Raw genomic sequence first — 17,824 nt, 5'->3', positions numbered from 1 at the left:
CCTGTAATCCCAGCACTTTGGGAGGCCAAGGCGGGCAGATCACGAGGTCAAGAGATCAAGACCATCCTTGCTAACATGGTGAAACCCCGTCTCTACTAAAAATACAAAAAAAAATTAGCTGGGTGTGGTGGTGCATGCCTGTAGTCCCAGCTACCTGGGAGGCTGAGGCAGGAGAACTGCTTGAACTTGGGAGGCAGAGGTTGCAGTGAGCCAAGACTGTGCCACTGCACTCCAGCCACCTGGTACCTGGCAACAGAGCAAGACTCTGTCTTTGAAAAAAAAAAAAAAAAAAAAGGAGAGACACTTCATTTATTTATTTATTTACTTTTTACTGACACCACCACCCCGAGACACTTCATTTATAACCAACTCTCACACCAATCTCTTTCATCCTAAGAACCATTCCCTGGCAAGTATTAGAGCCCAAAAATAAAAAAAATGAACTAAAGAGAACCATTCCCTATGCCTCTCCTTAAAGGTACAGGAAGGGCCACGCTTCAACTACACCTTCCTCACTTTAACAAGAACGCGAACACACACGTACACACCACACATTCTTTCTCAAGTGCTAATATTCATTTCGAACCAAGTAAGCTTATCCTTTGAAGGCACTCTCCATTTCTCCCCTTAATGAGGCATAATTACTACAATAATAACAACACAAATAAAATGCTTCCCATAGGAATAGCATTTCTGGCTGGGCACGGTGGCTCACGCCTGTAATCCTAGCACTTTGGGAGGCCGAGGCAGGCAGATCACCTGAGACCAGAAGTTTGAGACCAGCCTGGCCAACATGGCGAAAACCCATCTCTACTAAAAATACAAAAATTACCCAGGTGTGGTGGCGCATGCCTGTAATCTCAGCTACTTAGGAGGCTGAGGAAGAATTGCTTGAACCTAGGAGGCGGAGGTTCCAGTGAGCCGAGATCGCACCACACCACGGCACTCCAGCCTGCATGATAGAAGTGAGACTCTATCTCAAAAAAAAAAAAATGTCCAAGCCTTGTACATACACATCACCTCATTTGATCCTCATAATGACATCAAGGGTAGACATAGACCAGTAGTATTAGCCTCACTTCACAGAGACCGAGACTCAGACTGATGTCTCTAGGTACCAGTTTCCAAGTCTGTCCAATGAAGGACTGAGGCCTGTGATCTCTAAGAACTCTTCCACTTCTTTTTTTATTTAAAAAAATTTTTTAAATTTAATAAAGATGGGGTTTCACCATGTTGGCCAGGCTGGTCTTGAACTCCTGACCTCAGGTGATCCACCCACCTTGGCCTCCCAAAGTGGTAGATTACAGGCATGAGCCACTGAGTCCGGCTCTTCCACTTCTGAAATTGTATAATTTCCATAATTTATCTGAAATCACTAAGCTAGTAGTTAGTAGCAATTAGGGACCTGAGAGAATGACTTGGTGCCAGGCTGATTCTCCCACACCGTGTTATCTTTGCTGCCAACAGCAATGACTAACATCAGCTGTGTGATGTGCCCTGCACTGTGCTAGTTACTTACAAGCCATTGTTTTTTTATCTTATTTAATTTTTTTGAGACAGAGTTTCACTCTTGTTGCCCAGGCTGGAGTGCAGTGGCACGATCTTGGCTCACTGCAACCTCTGCTTCTTGGGTTCAAGCAATTTTGCTGCCTCAGCCTCCCAAGTAGCTGGGATTACAGGCATGGGCCACCATGCCTGGCTAATTTTGTATTTTTAGCAGAGATGGGGTTTTTAACCATGTTAATCAGGCTGGTCTCAAACTCCTGACCTCAGGTGATCTGCCCGCCTTAGCCTCACAAAGTGCTGGGATTACAGGTGTGAGTCACACGCTTGGCCAGGCCATCAGTATCGTCCTCCATCCCCCTGCCTAAATGTATTGCGATTTCAGTTACATACACACTTAATGGAGAAGCTGACACCACCCCTGCTCCAAGCATGTACTCTGATCGATACTTTCCATTCTGGCCACGGTCATTGGGTGACTTGGGGGCTCTGGCCTGTAATGCAGGAACAGAAGTCCACTCTCTCCCACTGGACATACATTAGGAAGCACTGGCTTCTACTGCCACTGGCAGCCTCTCTGTGGCCCCGAGGGGAAGCTGAGGATTCTTGTTTGAAACTGAGTTTTTAGTAGCTAAAATCTGAGATGTCTATACTGTATCCTTAAAACTGTGAACAAACAACATAGGCAAAGACAGATGAGGTCACTGAGACCCAGAGAGGTTACTAGACCTTGCCCAGCCTACGCTATCTACTGGGGGCAGTTAGGCCTAAATTACAAGTCTCCAGCAACTGACCTAGGGTTCTCTTGGCCTCAGCATGTACAGAGGCCCAATGTACAAAGATTCCGGATAAAAATCAGACTGTGATCTAGCTGATGAATAGAACCCAGAAGTATGTTTGAGGGGGAGGAAGGATGAGGGTAGGAGAGGCCTCCTTCTGTTCTGCTTTTTTGCCTTGAGGGGATGACACTTAACCACTGCAAGGGCTGCAGCTGAGCCCCGGGGACAGGACGGTCTCACTGAACCAGGCCTCTTTCCCTTCCCCCACTCTAAATCTCTGCCAAGCAGACAGCCTCTGAGACTGCTCTGGAGGAAGGGGCTTCCTGCCAAGTATCTGCCCACCTGGGGCCAGGGTGAGGGCAAGGCTAGTGGCTACATTCTGTGAACAGCTGGGAAAAAAGTGGGCAACACAGTGGCCTTCCCACTCTCCTTGTCAAAAAATAGCAGGATTAAAAACAAAAAAAAGAAGGGGAGGATATTTATTTAATCCTTTCGTTACAAATTAAAGTGCTGCTAATTTGTTTTCAAAAATTGCAGGAAATAAAGCAAAACAAAGAAACACAAAATACTTAAAAAGAGAATGAATAGCCATTTTCCCAACTCTTACTTACAGGTATATCTATACAATTTAGGCAGAATCCAAAAGGAAGGACAGTTTAATTAGTCCCTCCCTGGTTGTCACAGCAAATGTACCCGTTCATTTATTCGTGAAAGATTTGTTGATCACCTACCCTGTGCCCTGGAAAAGGCCCCTGCATCCAGCAGCTCACATCTTAATGGTGGGAGGAAGGAGAAGGGGAACAGACCATAACGAGTAAGTAAGCAAAATGATTTCAAACTGTGCCAAGGGCTCTGAGGAAAACAGGGTGATATGATAGGGAGCAGGGAAAAGTACTTTAGTTACAGTGTCAGAAATGCCTCCCCAAGGTGAGGTGGCTCACACCTGTAATCCAAACACATTTGGAAAGCTGAGGTGGGCAGATCACTTGAGCCTAGGAGTTTGAGACCAGCCTGGGGTTTCACGATGTGAAACCCAGTTTCTACAAAAATACAAAAAAAAAATCTGCTGGGCATGGTGGCTCATGCCTGTAATCATCCCAGCACTTTGGGAGGCCAAGATGAGTGGATCACCTGAGGTCAGGAGTTTGAGACCATCCTGGCCAACATGGTGAAACCTTGTCTCCACTAAAAATATAAAAATTAGCTGGGCACAGTGGCGGACATCTGTAATCCCAGCTACCCAGGAGGCTAAAACAGGAGAATCACTTGAAACCAAGAGGCAGAGGTTGCAGTGAACCAAGATTGCACCACTGCACGCCAGCCTGGGCAAAACAGCGAGATTCTGTCTCAAAATAAATAAGTTAATTAAGTCAACTTAAATTAAAAAATTAGCCAGGTGTGGTAGTGCATACCTGTAGTCCCTGCTACTTGGGAGGCCAAGGTTCTGAGCCCCAGAGGTTGAGGCTGCAATGAGCCAAGACTGCACTACTGCACTGGGCAACAGAGTGATACCCTGTCTCAAAAAAACATAAATAAATAAATAAAAGAAAATAAAAGGAGAAGAAAGAAAAAGATGGATGCCTCCCCAAGGTGACAGATAAACTAAGCCAGGTGAGAAGTCTAAAGAAATTCAACTGCACTCACGCCTATAATCCCAGCACTTTGGGAGGCCGAGGCGGGTGGATCACGAGGTCAAGAGATCGAGACCATCCTGGTCAACAAGATGAAACCCCCGTCTCTATTAAAAATACAAAAATTAGCTGGGCATGGTGGTGCGTGCCTGTAGTCCCAGCTACTCGGGAGGCTGAGGCGGGAGAATTGCTTGAACCCAGGAGGCAGAGTTTGCGGTGAGCCGAGATTGTGCCATTGCACTCCAGCCTGGGTAACAACAGCGAAACTCCGTCTCAAAAAAAAAAAGAAAAGAAATTCAAGTGCAAAGACCCTATGGCCAAATGGTCTTGGCAGAAAGCTGCTCCTGGAAGGCAGGCCTTAAAGGCCCTGGTGGAGAGCTCTGTTAGGACCCCCACGATAGGCAGGAAGGCAGCTAGATATATTAATGAGTCATAACGGGTGGTCCTGGTGGACTTCTGGAGTCTGACCTGGGTCCACGTTTGAGGTCTCCCATTTTAAAGACCCTGGGAAAGTTACTTGAGTTTCCTTATTTGAATAACCAAGGGTTTCTCATGTTTGATGCCAAATGCCTTTTGCAGGGATTAGCTCCAAACCTCAGCTTCATCAGTCAATTTATCCTTACATCCAAGAGCAACCATTTACAAAATGAGCTCAGAAAAAAAAAACCCATAGAAATTTTAAATGGTAGAACATACTGCATAAACAAAGTAGAAGTAGATTCCCCAGGCAAAGCTGATTATATTGCTGGGATAATCGACTTTGTCACTGCTGTCTCACTTGGTACTTTTAAGAAACTCCATCTTGATCCTAGGTCTGGGTTGATCTGGGCATTCCAGCTAATTTTCCATTTCAAAAACCTAAAGCAATAAAAATGTTGATATTGACATTTATCATTTTTATCCTCGCCCTATGCCTTGTTAGGCTGGGAGATCTGTTCCACTTGGCTGAGTTTAGGGAGGGCGGGGAAGCGGGGGAGAAACCGAGGCGCAGGGTGGAGAAAGGGAGAAGCCTCGCAGACTGAACACATGAGAAAACCTGGAGAACGGATTCGCTGCCGCTAATTTCAAGGAAGAAAGAAAATCGAGAAGTGAAGCACGGAGGGGGTCAGGTCCAGGGAGCGGTGGGAAGGTTGCAAGGGGCCCCGGGGCAGGTGGAGCGCAGGCAGCCGGCACCTGGGGCCCAGCTCGGGCCGCGGAGTGCAGCCGGGCAACGGCTCTCGGGCTCCCGGGACCGGAGGAGATCAGAAAAAGGAGAGAAATGCAGAAAATGAGAGGAAGAGGAGCAGCACTCAGTGAGGGAAGGAAGGAGGCCAAGTCCGAGGAACGCCCGCAGGCACTCGCAGCTAAGCTGCGAGCCGGACTGGGCGGGGAGAGGGGGCCACGAAATAGGCGGGGCGCCAGGCGGCGCGAGGCCAATGGGAGGGTGGGCGGGTAGAAGGCGGGGCGCTAAACGGCACGAGGCCAATGGGAGGGCAGGCAGGGGCGAGGGCGGGGTATGAGGCGGTGCGAGGCCAATGGAAGGGCGGGCCGGGTCCTCCGGGCCGAGGCGGGGCGCCAGGCGGAAGGAAGCCAATGGGAGGGCGAGCTAGGGGCGGGGGCGGGGCCCCAAGCCAACAGGAGGGTGATGACGAGAGGGCGGGGCGCCAGGCAGCGAGAGAGCCAATGGGAGGCCGAGCCGGGGGCCGCGGGCGGTGGGCCTCCCCGCGCGGGGAGGGAGACCCGGAAGGCGGTGGGGGCGGGGAGCGGAGGGGACAACCTGTCAAATCCACTTTAGGGCGAACTAGGTCACGCGCTCCCCGAGCAGGGCGCCCCCGCCCGCGAAACCCAGCCGTGGCTCCTTCCTCTTCCTGCCTGCGGCGGTGGGGGCGGGGCGGGCCTCGGGACACCTGCCTCCGCGGCTGGCCGCCGGCCCCGCGCGGCTTCCCGGGCAACTCCGCCTCGGCCGCACACGCCCGGCCCGCTCGCGGCGGCAGGAGCCGGGGTCCCGCGGGACCTACCGCGCTCTCTCCCTGGCCTTCGGGAGCCCGCCGCTGCCTCGCCGGGAAAACCTCGCAACTCCCGCGGCCCCGGCCGTCCCCGCGCCGCTCCTTGTCGCGCGCGGCCGTGGACTCGTCCCCGCGGGTCCCCGTGTGCGGAAGCCGCGGGGGCTGGGGGCGCACTACTTGGCGCGGAAGGGTGGACCGCGGGCGGAGGGATCCTGGGCAGCGGGGGAAGCCGCAGGGAGGAGTCGGGAGGGGCCGCCGGGAGGAACCTGGCGCCAGCCCCCGCCCGCCCCACCCACGCGCGCCGCAGTCACCTGTTCCCCGCGGGAGCCCGGCAGCGCTCGGGGGAAGGCGCGCGCGCAACCGGGTCTGCTGCTTTGTGCCCGTGGAGTCGATGGGAGGGCGCAGCGCGCTGGGGTCTTCCGGGCCGGCGGTCAGCCTGCACTTTCCCCCTCGCGTGCGGACCGCGGCGTTCTGTCTCTAGGCAAACGGAAAGAATCAGAGACTCCGAAGGCAGCGTGGATCCCGCGGGTGCAGGGCTTGCTGGAACGCCAGGCGGTGGGATCGCGCTCCTAGGATTCTGCTTGGCCCGCGCGTCCATTTACCTGCACCGGGGACTCAGTGAAGCCGGATCTATCCAACGCTTGCAGCGTGAATGTGGAGGCAGACTAATCTGTTCAGTTATTTCTACCCATCCTTTTTTCTCCATGCTGATTTGCTTAGAACCTTAGCATTGGATGGACAGCAAATGGAATGTTTAATTTTCACTCCTTGATCATTATGTTAATTTCTCTCCAGAACAAGGTGACGCGTTAAGTAACAATGACCAAGTCATCTATTCTTCCAAATTATATAAATTGAAGGGCAAAATGTCTAAAAACGCTAAAATTTGAATGCTAAATTTGAAGATTTGACACAATAATTTGAAATGCTTTGCAGTATTATGGCATTTCGGAACAAAAATATTTCATTCTCAGACATTTCTTTATTCAACAAATAGTTCTTGAACGTTGATATGCAAAACAATATGCTCAAAACATTTGTATTACTTTTCCAAATGTATTTTATCAGTAGAATTTTGTTTTAAATTCTAGTCTTAATTTACATGTATTTTACCACATTGGGAAGAAAATACTATGTTCGGAATGTACAGACATAGCTACAAAAATAGTCATTAAGAAAGAAAATATGGCCGGGCGCCGTGGCTCATGCCTGTAATCCCAGCAGTTTGGAAAGCTGAGATTTCCTTTTGGAAAGGCTTTCCAAAAGCCTCCTGATCACCTGAGGTCGGGGGTTAAGAGAACCATCCTGACCAACATGGAAAAACCCCGTCTCTACTAAAGATACAGAATTAGCCCGTCTTGGTGGCGCCTGTAATCCCAGCTACTCTGGAGGCTAAGGCAGGAGAATCGCTTGAACCCAGGAGGCAGAGGTTGCAGTGAGCCGAGTTTGCGCCATTGCGCTCCAGCCTGGGCAACAAGAGGGAAACTCCGCCTCAAAAAAAAAAGATTATTCCTTAAATTCAATGTAAGAATGAATTTACTGAGGCTGGGCGTGGTGGCTCACGCCTGTAATCCAAACACTGGAAGCCAAGGCGGGTGGATCACCTGAGGTCGGGAGTTCAAGACCAGCCTGACCAACATGGTGAAACCCCGTCTTAAAAAAAAAAAAGAATGGGCCGGGCGCGGTGGCTCAAGCCTGTAATCCCAGCTACTCCGGAGGCTGAGGGAGGAGAATTGGCTGAACCCAGGAGGCGGAGGTTGTGGTGAGCCGAGATTGCGCCATTACACTCCAGCCTGGGTAACAAGAGCGAAACTCCGTCTCAAAAAAAAAAAAAGAATGAACTTATTCATAATTAGCTGTAGTATTATTGCACTTGAAGAACTACCATATTTATTATTTTTATGAGTACTATCTATAAATAGTAAATGCTATTAACTACTATCAAAACGTAGGAATTGAGGTCCAAATTTTTAAAATGTAAATTAAATACAAAGAAAGCAACAAAAAGAGATCTTTCATATACAGTTACTGTCTTTTCATGCCCAGCTAATTTTCTAAAGGGTGTGGTTGCTTTCTGTTTTGCCTGATTGGGAGCCCAAACAGTGCTAGAAACTCTTAGCCCTTATTGGGTATATAAATATATATCTTATTTCAAATGTCTTTTATCTTTTCCTACTGAAGATTGTTTTCTTCTCTTTTTTTTTTGTGCTCATTATTTCGATGTTAATACCCACTAAAAAGATAATAAATCTACCAGTGCTTTTCTTCAAATCACCGGATTGTCAGTAATAGAAAGTCAACACTGTCAAATCATGAGAATGAATTGCATATCATTGTACAAAAACTGAATACTGGAATTTAGTTCCTAGGTCTATTATATTACAATAATAAGAAAAACTAAAGAATTTAAAAATGTAAACAAAATGCGATCCTCAATTATGTTGCGGCCCGGCATGATGGTCACACCTGTAGTTCAGCGTTTGGGCAGGCCAGAGCAGATGGATCACTTGAGCCCAGAAGTTGGAGACTAGCATGGGCAACATGGCAAAACCTCATCTCTACAAAGAGGAAAAAAGTATTAGCTGGGCATAGTGGCACTTAGCTGTAGACCTGGCTACTCAGGAGGCTGAGGCAGGAGGATTACGTGAGACCGGAGGTCGAGGCTGCAGTGAGACATTCCAGCGTCACTGCACTCCAGCCTGGGTGACAGAGGGAGACCCTCTCTGGAAACGACAACAAAATCATCTTGCCACGTTTCAGTATTTTTAACTCCTTCAACAAGGTGTAGACACTTTTGATATGATGTGTCACATCTCTTTTTGATGTCTAATTTCATAAGAAAGCTCACTCCATTCCTCTTAAAGATGAAAACTAGAAACTTTCTGCCTTCTTTCTTCTTTTTTTTTTTTTTTTTTTGAGGTGGAGTCTTACTTTGTCGCCAGGCTTGAGTGCAGTGGGGCAAACTCGGCTCGTGGGTTCAAGCTATTCTCCTGCCTCAGCCTCCCGAGTAGCTGGGACTACAGGCGTAAACCACCTGTGCCCAGCTAATTTTTGTATTTTTAGTAGAGATGAGGTTTCACCATGTTGGCCATAGTGGTCTTGATCTCTTGACCTCGCGATCTGCCTGCCTCAGCCTCCCAAAATGCTGGGATTACAGGTGTGAGCCACTGCGCCCGGCCATCGCCTTAATTATTTCTTCTGTTGTAACTCCTGCTACCATACTTTTGGAATAGATTTGGTAAGTTAATTTCCTTTATAAGTGGAGTTACTATAGACGGAGTTTTGCTCTTGTTGCTTAGGCTGGAATGCAATAGGGTGATCTTTGCTCACCGCAACCTCTGCCTTCTGGGTTCAAGCGATTCTCCTGCCTCAGCCTCCCGAGTAGCTGGAATTACAGGCATATGCCACCATGCCTGGCTAATTTTTGTATTTTTAGTAGAGACAGGGTTTCTCCATGTTGGTCAGGCTGGTCTTGAACTCCCGACCTCAGGTGATCTGCACACCTCAGCCTCCCAAAGTGCTGGGATTACAGGCATGGGCACAGGTTTAGTTCTCAATTGGTATCGAGTTTCCTAGACTAGGAGGAAATAACAGGAAACCTTCTTGCTGCTTTTGGGGAGGAGGGTGGGTGGCTTTACCCTGGTAAGGACATTCTTATGGCAGCTCAGCCTGTACTCTGTGGTTGAAAATTCAACTCAAACCCATAGGGATAGAATATTTTGTCAACGAAAAACAAATATACCTTGAGTTAGAGGTTACAAATCGTGGTCACAGATGTGTATTGTTTGTCTCTCACAACCTTTAGAAACTTTAAAATTAGTTTTCGAGATTTAAAAAAATAGATTTCAGGGCGGGGCGTGGTGGCTCATGCCTATAATCCCAGCACTTTGGGAGGCCAAGGTAGGTGGATCACTTGAGGTCAGGAGTTCAAGGCTGGCCCGGGGAACATGGTGAAACCCCATCTTTGCTAAAAATACAAAAAATTAGCTGGGTGTGGTGGCATGTGCCTGTAGTCCCAGGTAGATGGGAGGCTGAGGCAGGAGAATTACTTAAACCTGGGCAGTGGAGGTTGCAGTGAGCCAAGATGGCCCCACTGGAAGCCTGGATGACAGAGTGAGACTCTGTCTCTAAATAAATAAATAAAATAGGCTGGGCGTGGTGGCTCAAGCCTGTAATCCCAGCACTTTGGGAGGCCGAGGCGGGTGGATCACGAGATTGAGAGATTGAGACCATCCTGGTCAACATGGTGAAACCCCATCTCTACTAAAAATACAAAAAATTAGCTGGGCATGGTGGCGCAAGCCTGTATAGTCCCAGCTACTCGGGAGGCTGAGGCAGGAGAATTGCTTGAACCCAGGTGGCGAAGGTTGGGGTGAGCCGAGATCGTGCCATTGCACTCCAGCCTGGGTAACAGGAGCAAAACTCCATCTCAAAAAATAAATAAATAAATAAATAAAAATAAAAGATTTCAGATAAGAATACAGAATTGTAAAAAAAAAAAAAAAAAGAATTCAGAATTGTAACTTCTTTTGGAAATTAGAGCTGTGCATTTCTCGCCTGATTACAGACGGTGTTGCTGACTGGCTGCTGCCCTCTTTAGACAGGGCATACACTCCATACATCAGGCACAGTAAAGTTATTTATCTTTGCCACCTGGCCGCCACGGGGATCTGTGTTTGGAATACTGATACGGTTTGGCTCTGTCCCCCAACCCCCCAAATCTCATCTTGAATTGTATCTCCCAGAATTCCCATGTGCTGTGAGAGGGACCCAGGGAAGGTGACTGAATCACGGGGGCCGGTCTTTCCCATGCTCTTCTGGTGGCAGCGAATAAGTCTCACGAGACCTGATAGGTTTATCGGGGGTTTCTGCTTGTGCTGCTTCCTCATTTTCTCTTGCTGCTGCCATGTAAGAAGTGCCTTTCAACTCCCGCCATGATTCTGAGGCCTCACTGGCCATGTGGAACTGTAAGTCCAATTAAAACCTCTTTTTGTTCCCAGTTTTAGTTGTGTCTTTATCAGCAGCATGAAAATGAACTAATTAAGTAAATTGATGCCAGTAGAGTGGAGCATTGCTGAAAAGATACCCAAAACTGCGGAAGCAAATTTGAAACTGGGTGACAGGCAGAGGTTGAAACAGCTTCGAGGGCTCAGAAGAAGACAGGAAAATGTGGGAAAGTTTGGAACCTCCTAGGGACTTGCTGAATGGCTTCGACAAAAATGCTGATAGTCATATGAACAATGAGATCCAGGCTGAAGTTGTCTCATGTGGAGATAGGTGCTAGTTGGAAACTGGAGCAAAGGTGACTCTTGTTATGTTTTAGCAAAGAGACTAATAGTATTTTGCCCCTGCCCTAGAAATTATGGAACTTTAAACTTGAGAAGATGATTTAGGATATCTGGCAGAAGAATTTTCTAAGTAGCAAAGCATTCAAAAGATAACTTGGGTGTTGTTAAAAGCATTCAGTTTTAAAAGGGAAACAGGCCAGGCGCAGTGGCTCATGCTTGTAATCCCAGCGCTTTCGGAGGCCAAGGTGGACAGATCACCTGAGGTCAGGAGTTTGAGACCAACCTGGCCAACATGGTGAAACCCCATCTCTACTGAAAAATCCAAAAATAGCCAGGCATGGTGGTGGGAGCCTGTAATCCCAGCTACTCTGGAGGCTGAGGTGGGAGAATTGCTTGAACCCACGAGGCAGAGGTTGCAGTGAGCCACGATCACAACATTGTACTCTGGCCTGGGCAACAAGGGTATTTTTGAAACTGTCTCAAAATAACAACAACAAAAAACCCAGAGAAACAGAGCATAAAATTCAGAAAATTTGCAGCCTGGTGATACATAGAAAAGAACCCATTTTTTAACAGAAATTCAAGCCGGCTGCATAAATTTGCATAAGCAGCAAGGAGCCTAGTGTCAATCCCCAACACGATGGGGAGAATGTCTCCAGTTCATGTCAGAGACCTTCACAGTCACCCCTCCCATCACAGGCCCAGAGGCCCAGGAGGAAAAAGTGGTTTAATGGGCCAGGCCCAGAGTCCCTGTGCTGTGTACAGCCTAGGGACTTAGTGCCCTGTGTCCCAGCCACTCCAGCCATGGCTGAAAGGGGTCAATGTACAGCTTGGGCTGTGGCTTCAGAGGGTGGAAGCTCCAAGCCTTGGCAGCTTCCTCATGGTGTTGAGAACCTCCACCTAGGTTTCAGAAGATGTATGGAAATGCCTGGATGCCCAGGCAGAAGACCAGGCACACGGTGCAGGCTGTCAGTGGATCTACCATTCTAGGTCTGGAGGACAGTGGCCCTCTTCTCACAGCTCCACTAGGCAGTGCTGTAGTAGGGACTCCATGTGGTGGCTTCAACCCCATGTTTCCCTTCCACAGCGGGGCACAGTGGCTCAGGCCTGTGATCCCAGTGCTTTGGGAGGCTAAGGTGAGCAGATCACGAGGTCAGGACTTCTGAGTCCACCCTGGCCAACATGGTGAAACTCTGTCTCTACTAAAAATACAAAAAATTAGCCAGGGTGGTGGCTGGCACCTGTAATCCCAGCTACTTGGGAGGCTGAGGCAGGAGAGTTGCTTGAACCCGGGAGGCAGAGGTTGCAGTGAGCCAAGACTGTACCACTGCACTCCAGCCTGGGCAACAGAGGGAGAATCTGTCTCAAAAAAAAAAATGTGTATCTTCATATAACAGAATGTGTATGAGGAGGTTTAATAAAATGGCCTAATATCATATGTTAGATGAACAAAGAAGCATGAAACAAAATTAGGTATAAAAACACATTTAGGTGTTAAAAGATGGTGTTTTTTTTTTTTTGTTTTTTGTTTTGAGATAGAGTTTCACTCTAGCTGGGATTATAGGCGTGCACCACCATGCCCAGCTAATTTTTGTATTCTAGTAGAGACTGGTTTTTGCCATGTTGGTCAGGCTGGTCTTGAACTCCTGTCCTCAGGTGAACCACTCGCCTCAGCCTCCCAAACTGCTGGGATCACAGGCCTGAGCCACCATGCCTGGCCAGTGTTCGTTTTTTAATTGATTAAAACACATTTAAAAGAATAGAATAAAAAGGCAGATGAAAATATGGCAAAATGATAGTGATTATGAATTTCCAACAAGTTTTCTAGTGACATGTTGTACATACACAATCAGGGAAGAAACTAAAAATCAAACTGAGCGTGTTCTTATTGAGTTTCAGTTCCATAAAAGAAACAAAAAAATTATACTACAGCTACAGGTGTTACTTTCTCCAGATTTCTAATATGTTTTCCGACCATCTCAAGGGGACTGGGCTAGAGAGAACAGATGGCTGAGCATAACCCACTCCCAATGCTAGAGAAGTAAATCAAAGTGCATTTTATACTGATGCTACCTCAGTAATATCAGCTTTAAGCAGAGAAGGATGGTATGAAATGTTTCTCCCCACTCTAACCCTTAAAGCCTGCCTGTCCCCAGCTTCCTTTGAGGAAGGCGAAGTCTTTGATCTATCCAGTGTAAGAAGGGATGTTAGTTTGCTAGGACTACGGTAACAAAGTAGCACAGGCTGGGCGAAGCTTCAACAGCAGAAATGTACTTTCTCTTTGCTCTAGAGGCTCAAGTCCAATATCAAGGCATTAGGAGGGCTGGGGTCTCCTGGGGGCGTCTCAGCTTGCAGATTGTGTCTTTTCTTGTGTCTTCTCGTGGATTTCCTTGCATATGTGTCTGTGTCCTAATCTCCTCTAGTTATAAGGACACTACTCCCATTGAATTAGGGCCCACCTGATGACTTTTTTTTTTTTTTTTTTTGAGAAGGAATTTTGCTCTTGTTGCCCAGGCTGGAGTATAATGGCACAATCTTGGCTCGCTGCAACCTTCGCCTCCTGGGTTCAAGCGATTCTCCTGCCTCAGCTTCCCGAGTAGCCAGGATTACAGGCATGTGCCACCATGCCTGTCTAATTTTGTGTTTTTAGTAGACACAGGGTTTCTTCATGTTGGTCAGTCTGGTCTTGAACTCCCGACCTCAGGTGTTCCACTGCCTCAGCCTCCCAAAGTGCTGGGATTACAGGTATGAGCCACTGTGCCTGATCTTTTTTTTTTTTTTTTTAAGACAGGGTCTGGCTCTGTTGCCCAGGCTGGAATGCAGTGGCTCTGTCATGGCTCACTGCAGACTGCAGCCTCAACCTCTTGAGTTCGAGCAATCCTTCTGCTTCAGCCTCTCAAGTAGGTGGGAATACAGAAGCATGCCACAATGCCTGACTAATATAAAAAAATTTTTTTTGGCCAGGCACGGTGGCTCACGTCTGTAATCCCAACACTTTGGGAGGCCAAGTCAGGCGAATCACCTGAGGTCGGGAGTTTGAGACCAACTTGATCAATATTGGAAACCCCGTCTCCACTAAAAATATAAGATTAGCCAGGCATGATGGTGCATACCTACTTGAGAAGCTGAGAGCTACTTGAGAGGCTGAGGCAGGAGAATCACTTGAACCCGGGAGGCAGATGTTGCAGTGAGCTGAGATTGCACCATTGCACTCCAGCCTGGGCAATAAGAGTGAAACTTTGTCTCAAAAATAATTTTTTTTTTTTTGGCCAGGCACAGTGACTCACACCTATAATCCCAGCACTTTGGGAGGCTGAGGCTGGTGGATCACCTGAGGTCTGGAGTTTGAGACCAGCCTGGCCAACATGGCAAAACCCCATCTCTACTAAAAATACAAAACTTAGCCAGGCATGATGTAATCCCAGCTACTTGGAAGGCTGAGACAGGAGAATCCCTTGACCCTGGGAGGTGGAGCTGAGCTCACGACACTGCACTGCAGCCTGGGCAACTGAGCAAGACTCCATCTCAAACACACACACACACACGCACACATGCACACACACATCTTGGTAGAGATGGGTGTCTTCCTGTGTTGCCCAGGCTAGTCTCATATTCCTGTCCTCAAGTGATCCTCCTGCCTTGTCTCCCAAAGTGCTGGGATTATACGCATGAGCCATTTAGCCCAGCCATGACCTCATTTTAACTTAAGTACCTCTTTTCCCATCTCCAAATATAGTCAGATTCTAAACTACTGGTGTTAGGACTTCAACATGTGAACTTGGCGGTGGACACAGTGCAGCTGTAACAGAGGACAAGGGCTAGCTGGAGAAGGTGGCTCTTTGAGTGTAGCGGTACTTAACAAGACACTCGAAAGCTTCCCCTTGATTTAGAACAATGGATTTCAGTTGCTGGAGAGCTGGAAGAGAGGCGGCATGGAGAGAGGTGAGCAGCTGCCAGGAGGGAAGAAGGAAGGTATGTTCATTGAAAGGACAATGGATTATATAAATATATTTTTAAAAGGCCAGGTGTGGTGGCTCACGCCTGTAATCCCAGCAGTTTGGGAGGCCAAGATGAGCAGATCACCTGAGGTCTGGAGTTCAAGACCACCCTGGTTAACATGGTGAAACCCTGTCTCTATAAAAATATAAAAAGCTGGGCATGATGGCGGTTGCTGTAATCCCAGCTACTTGGGAGGCTGAGGCAGGAGAATCACTTGAACCCAGGAGGTGGAGGTTACAGTGAACCAAGATTGTGCCATTGGACTCCAGCATGGGTGACAGAGGGACACTCTGTCAGAAAGAAAAGAAAGAAAGATGAAAAGAAAGGAAGGAAGGAAGGAAGGAGAGAGAGCGAGAAAGAAAAAGAAAGAGAGAAAGAAAAGGAAAGAGAGAGAGAAAGACAAGGAAGGTCTGGTTAGAACTACTCTAGGTAGCTGGGATTTCAGAAACTTTTGGTCAGTTGGCTCCTCTGAAATTTTGTAGGATTGAAGAAAACAATTTTAGGCTGGGCTCAGTGGCTCACATCTGTAATCCCAGCGCTTTGGGAGGCTGAGGTGGGAGGATCACCTGAGGTCAGGTGTTTGAGACCAGCCTGACCACCCTGGCCAACATGGTGAAACCCCCTCTCTACTAAAAATACAAAAATCAGCGGGACATGGTGGTGGGTACCTGTAATCCCAGCTGCTTGGGAGGCTGAGGCAGGAGAATCTCTTGAACCCCTGGGAGGCAGAGGTTGGAGTGGGCCGAGATCACGCCATTGCACTCCAGCCAGGGCAACACAGCAAGACTCCGACTAAAAAAAAAAAAGAGAGAGAGACAAGTGTAACAACAGCAAAACAAATTCCAAACTGCACTGACTTTTTCTACAGCAAGAAAATTTCGATGTGAACCATATAATTATCCATTTCATTTTGCAGCAGTCTCTGGTCCCTTTTGGGAAAGGTGAGGGTATATATAATGAATAAATAATATCACCACATTTTGCATTGGCAGAAAACAATCTGCATGTGCAAGCAACAATCTTTTCCTTGTTTCAATATTAAATTGCTTCCTTGGACTAAAGTAAACCTTTAAAAGTATAAAACTGCTCAGCATTCATATCAGTTGGCATAAATCCAAAGGAAATCAACCAGCATAAACAAATGACACTGAGTCAACGTTGACTCTCTTCTACTGACTTTCTTTTTTTTTTTTTTTTTGAGACTGGGCTCTATCACCCAGGGAAGAAGGAAGGTATGTTCATTGAAAGGACGATAGATTATGTTTAAAAAAAAAAAAAAAAAAAGTCCAGGTGTGGTGGCTCACGCCTGTGATCCCAGCACTTTGGGAGGCCGAGATGAGCAGATCACAGATGAACAGGGGAGTAGTGGAATGATTCCCACTCATGGTAACCTCCAGCCCCACCCAGCTCAAATAGTCCTCCCACCTCAGCCTTCCACGTAGCTGGGACACACCGCCAACATGCCCAGCTAATTTTTTTTTTTTTTTTTAAGATGGGGTTTCACCATGATGGCCAGGCTGGTCTTGAACTCCTGACCTCAGGTGATCTGCCCACCTCAGCCTCCCAAAGTGCTAGGATTACAGGCATGAGCCACCACCCAGGCCAATTTTTTTTTTTTTTTTTTTTTTTTTGAGACAGAGTCTTGCTCTGTCCCCCAAGGCTGGAGAGCAGTGGCGCAGTCTTGGCTCACTGCAACCTCTGCCTCCTGGGCTCAAGCAATTCTGCTGTCTCAGCCTCCCCAGTGTCTGGGATTACATGACGCCATAACTGGCTAATTTTTTGTATTTTAGTAGAGATGGGATTTCATCATGTTGCCCAGGCTGGTCTCAAACTCCTGAACTCAGGCAATCCACCCACTTTGGCCTCCCACAGTGCTAGGATTACAGGTGTAAACCACCACGCCTGGCCAGTTTTTGGTATTTTTAGTAGGAGTCTCAACGTGTTGCCCAAGCTGGTTTGAACTCAAGTGATCCACCCACCTCGGCCTCCCAAAGTGCTGGGATAGGCCAGGCATGGTGGCTCATGCCTGTAATCCCAGCACTGTGGGAGGCCGAGGTGAGTGGATCACCTGAGGTTGGGAGTTGGAGACCAGCTTGGCCAACCTGGAGAAACCCTGTCTACTAAAAACACAAAATTTTTTAAAAAACGTGCTGGGATGACAGACATGAGTCGCTGCACCCAGTCAATACTTCTTTTTATTTACATTCCATGGGAATTCTATTTTGGAGACAACCAAAGCACAGAAAACAAAAAATGCTGTAGACTGAACTGTTTTCCCCCCACCCATTCATGGGTTTGACCCCTAACCCCCAATGTGCATGTGGAGACAGGATTTTTTTTTTTTTTTGAGACGGAGTTTCGCTCTTGTTACCCAGGCTGGAGTGCAATGGCGCGATCTCGGCTCACCGCAACCTCTGCCTCCTGGGTTCAGGCAATTCTCCTGCCTCAGCCTCCTGAGTAGCTGGGATTACAGGCACGCGCCACCGTGCCCAGCTAATTTTCTGTATTTTTAGTAGAGACGGGGTTTCACCATGTTGACCAGGATGGTCTCGATCTCTTGACCTCGTGATCCACTGGCCTCGGCCTCCCAAAGTGCTGGGATTACAGGCTTGAGCCACCGCTCCTGGCTACTTTTTTTT

The sequence above is a fragment of the Callithrix jacchus genome, chromosome 11 (genome assembly GCF_049354715.1).
Source record: "Callithrix jacchus isolate 240 chromosome 11, calJac240_pri, whole genome shotgun sequence".
NCBI lineage: Eukaryota > Metazoa > Chordata > Mammalia > Primates > Cebidae > Callithrix > Callithrix jacchus.
Note: the sequence above shows the minus strand (reverse complement) of the source record.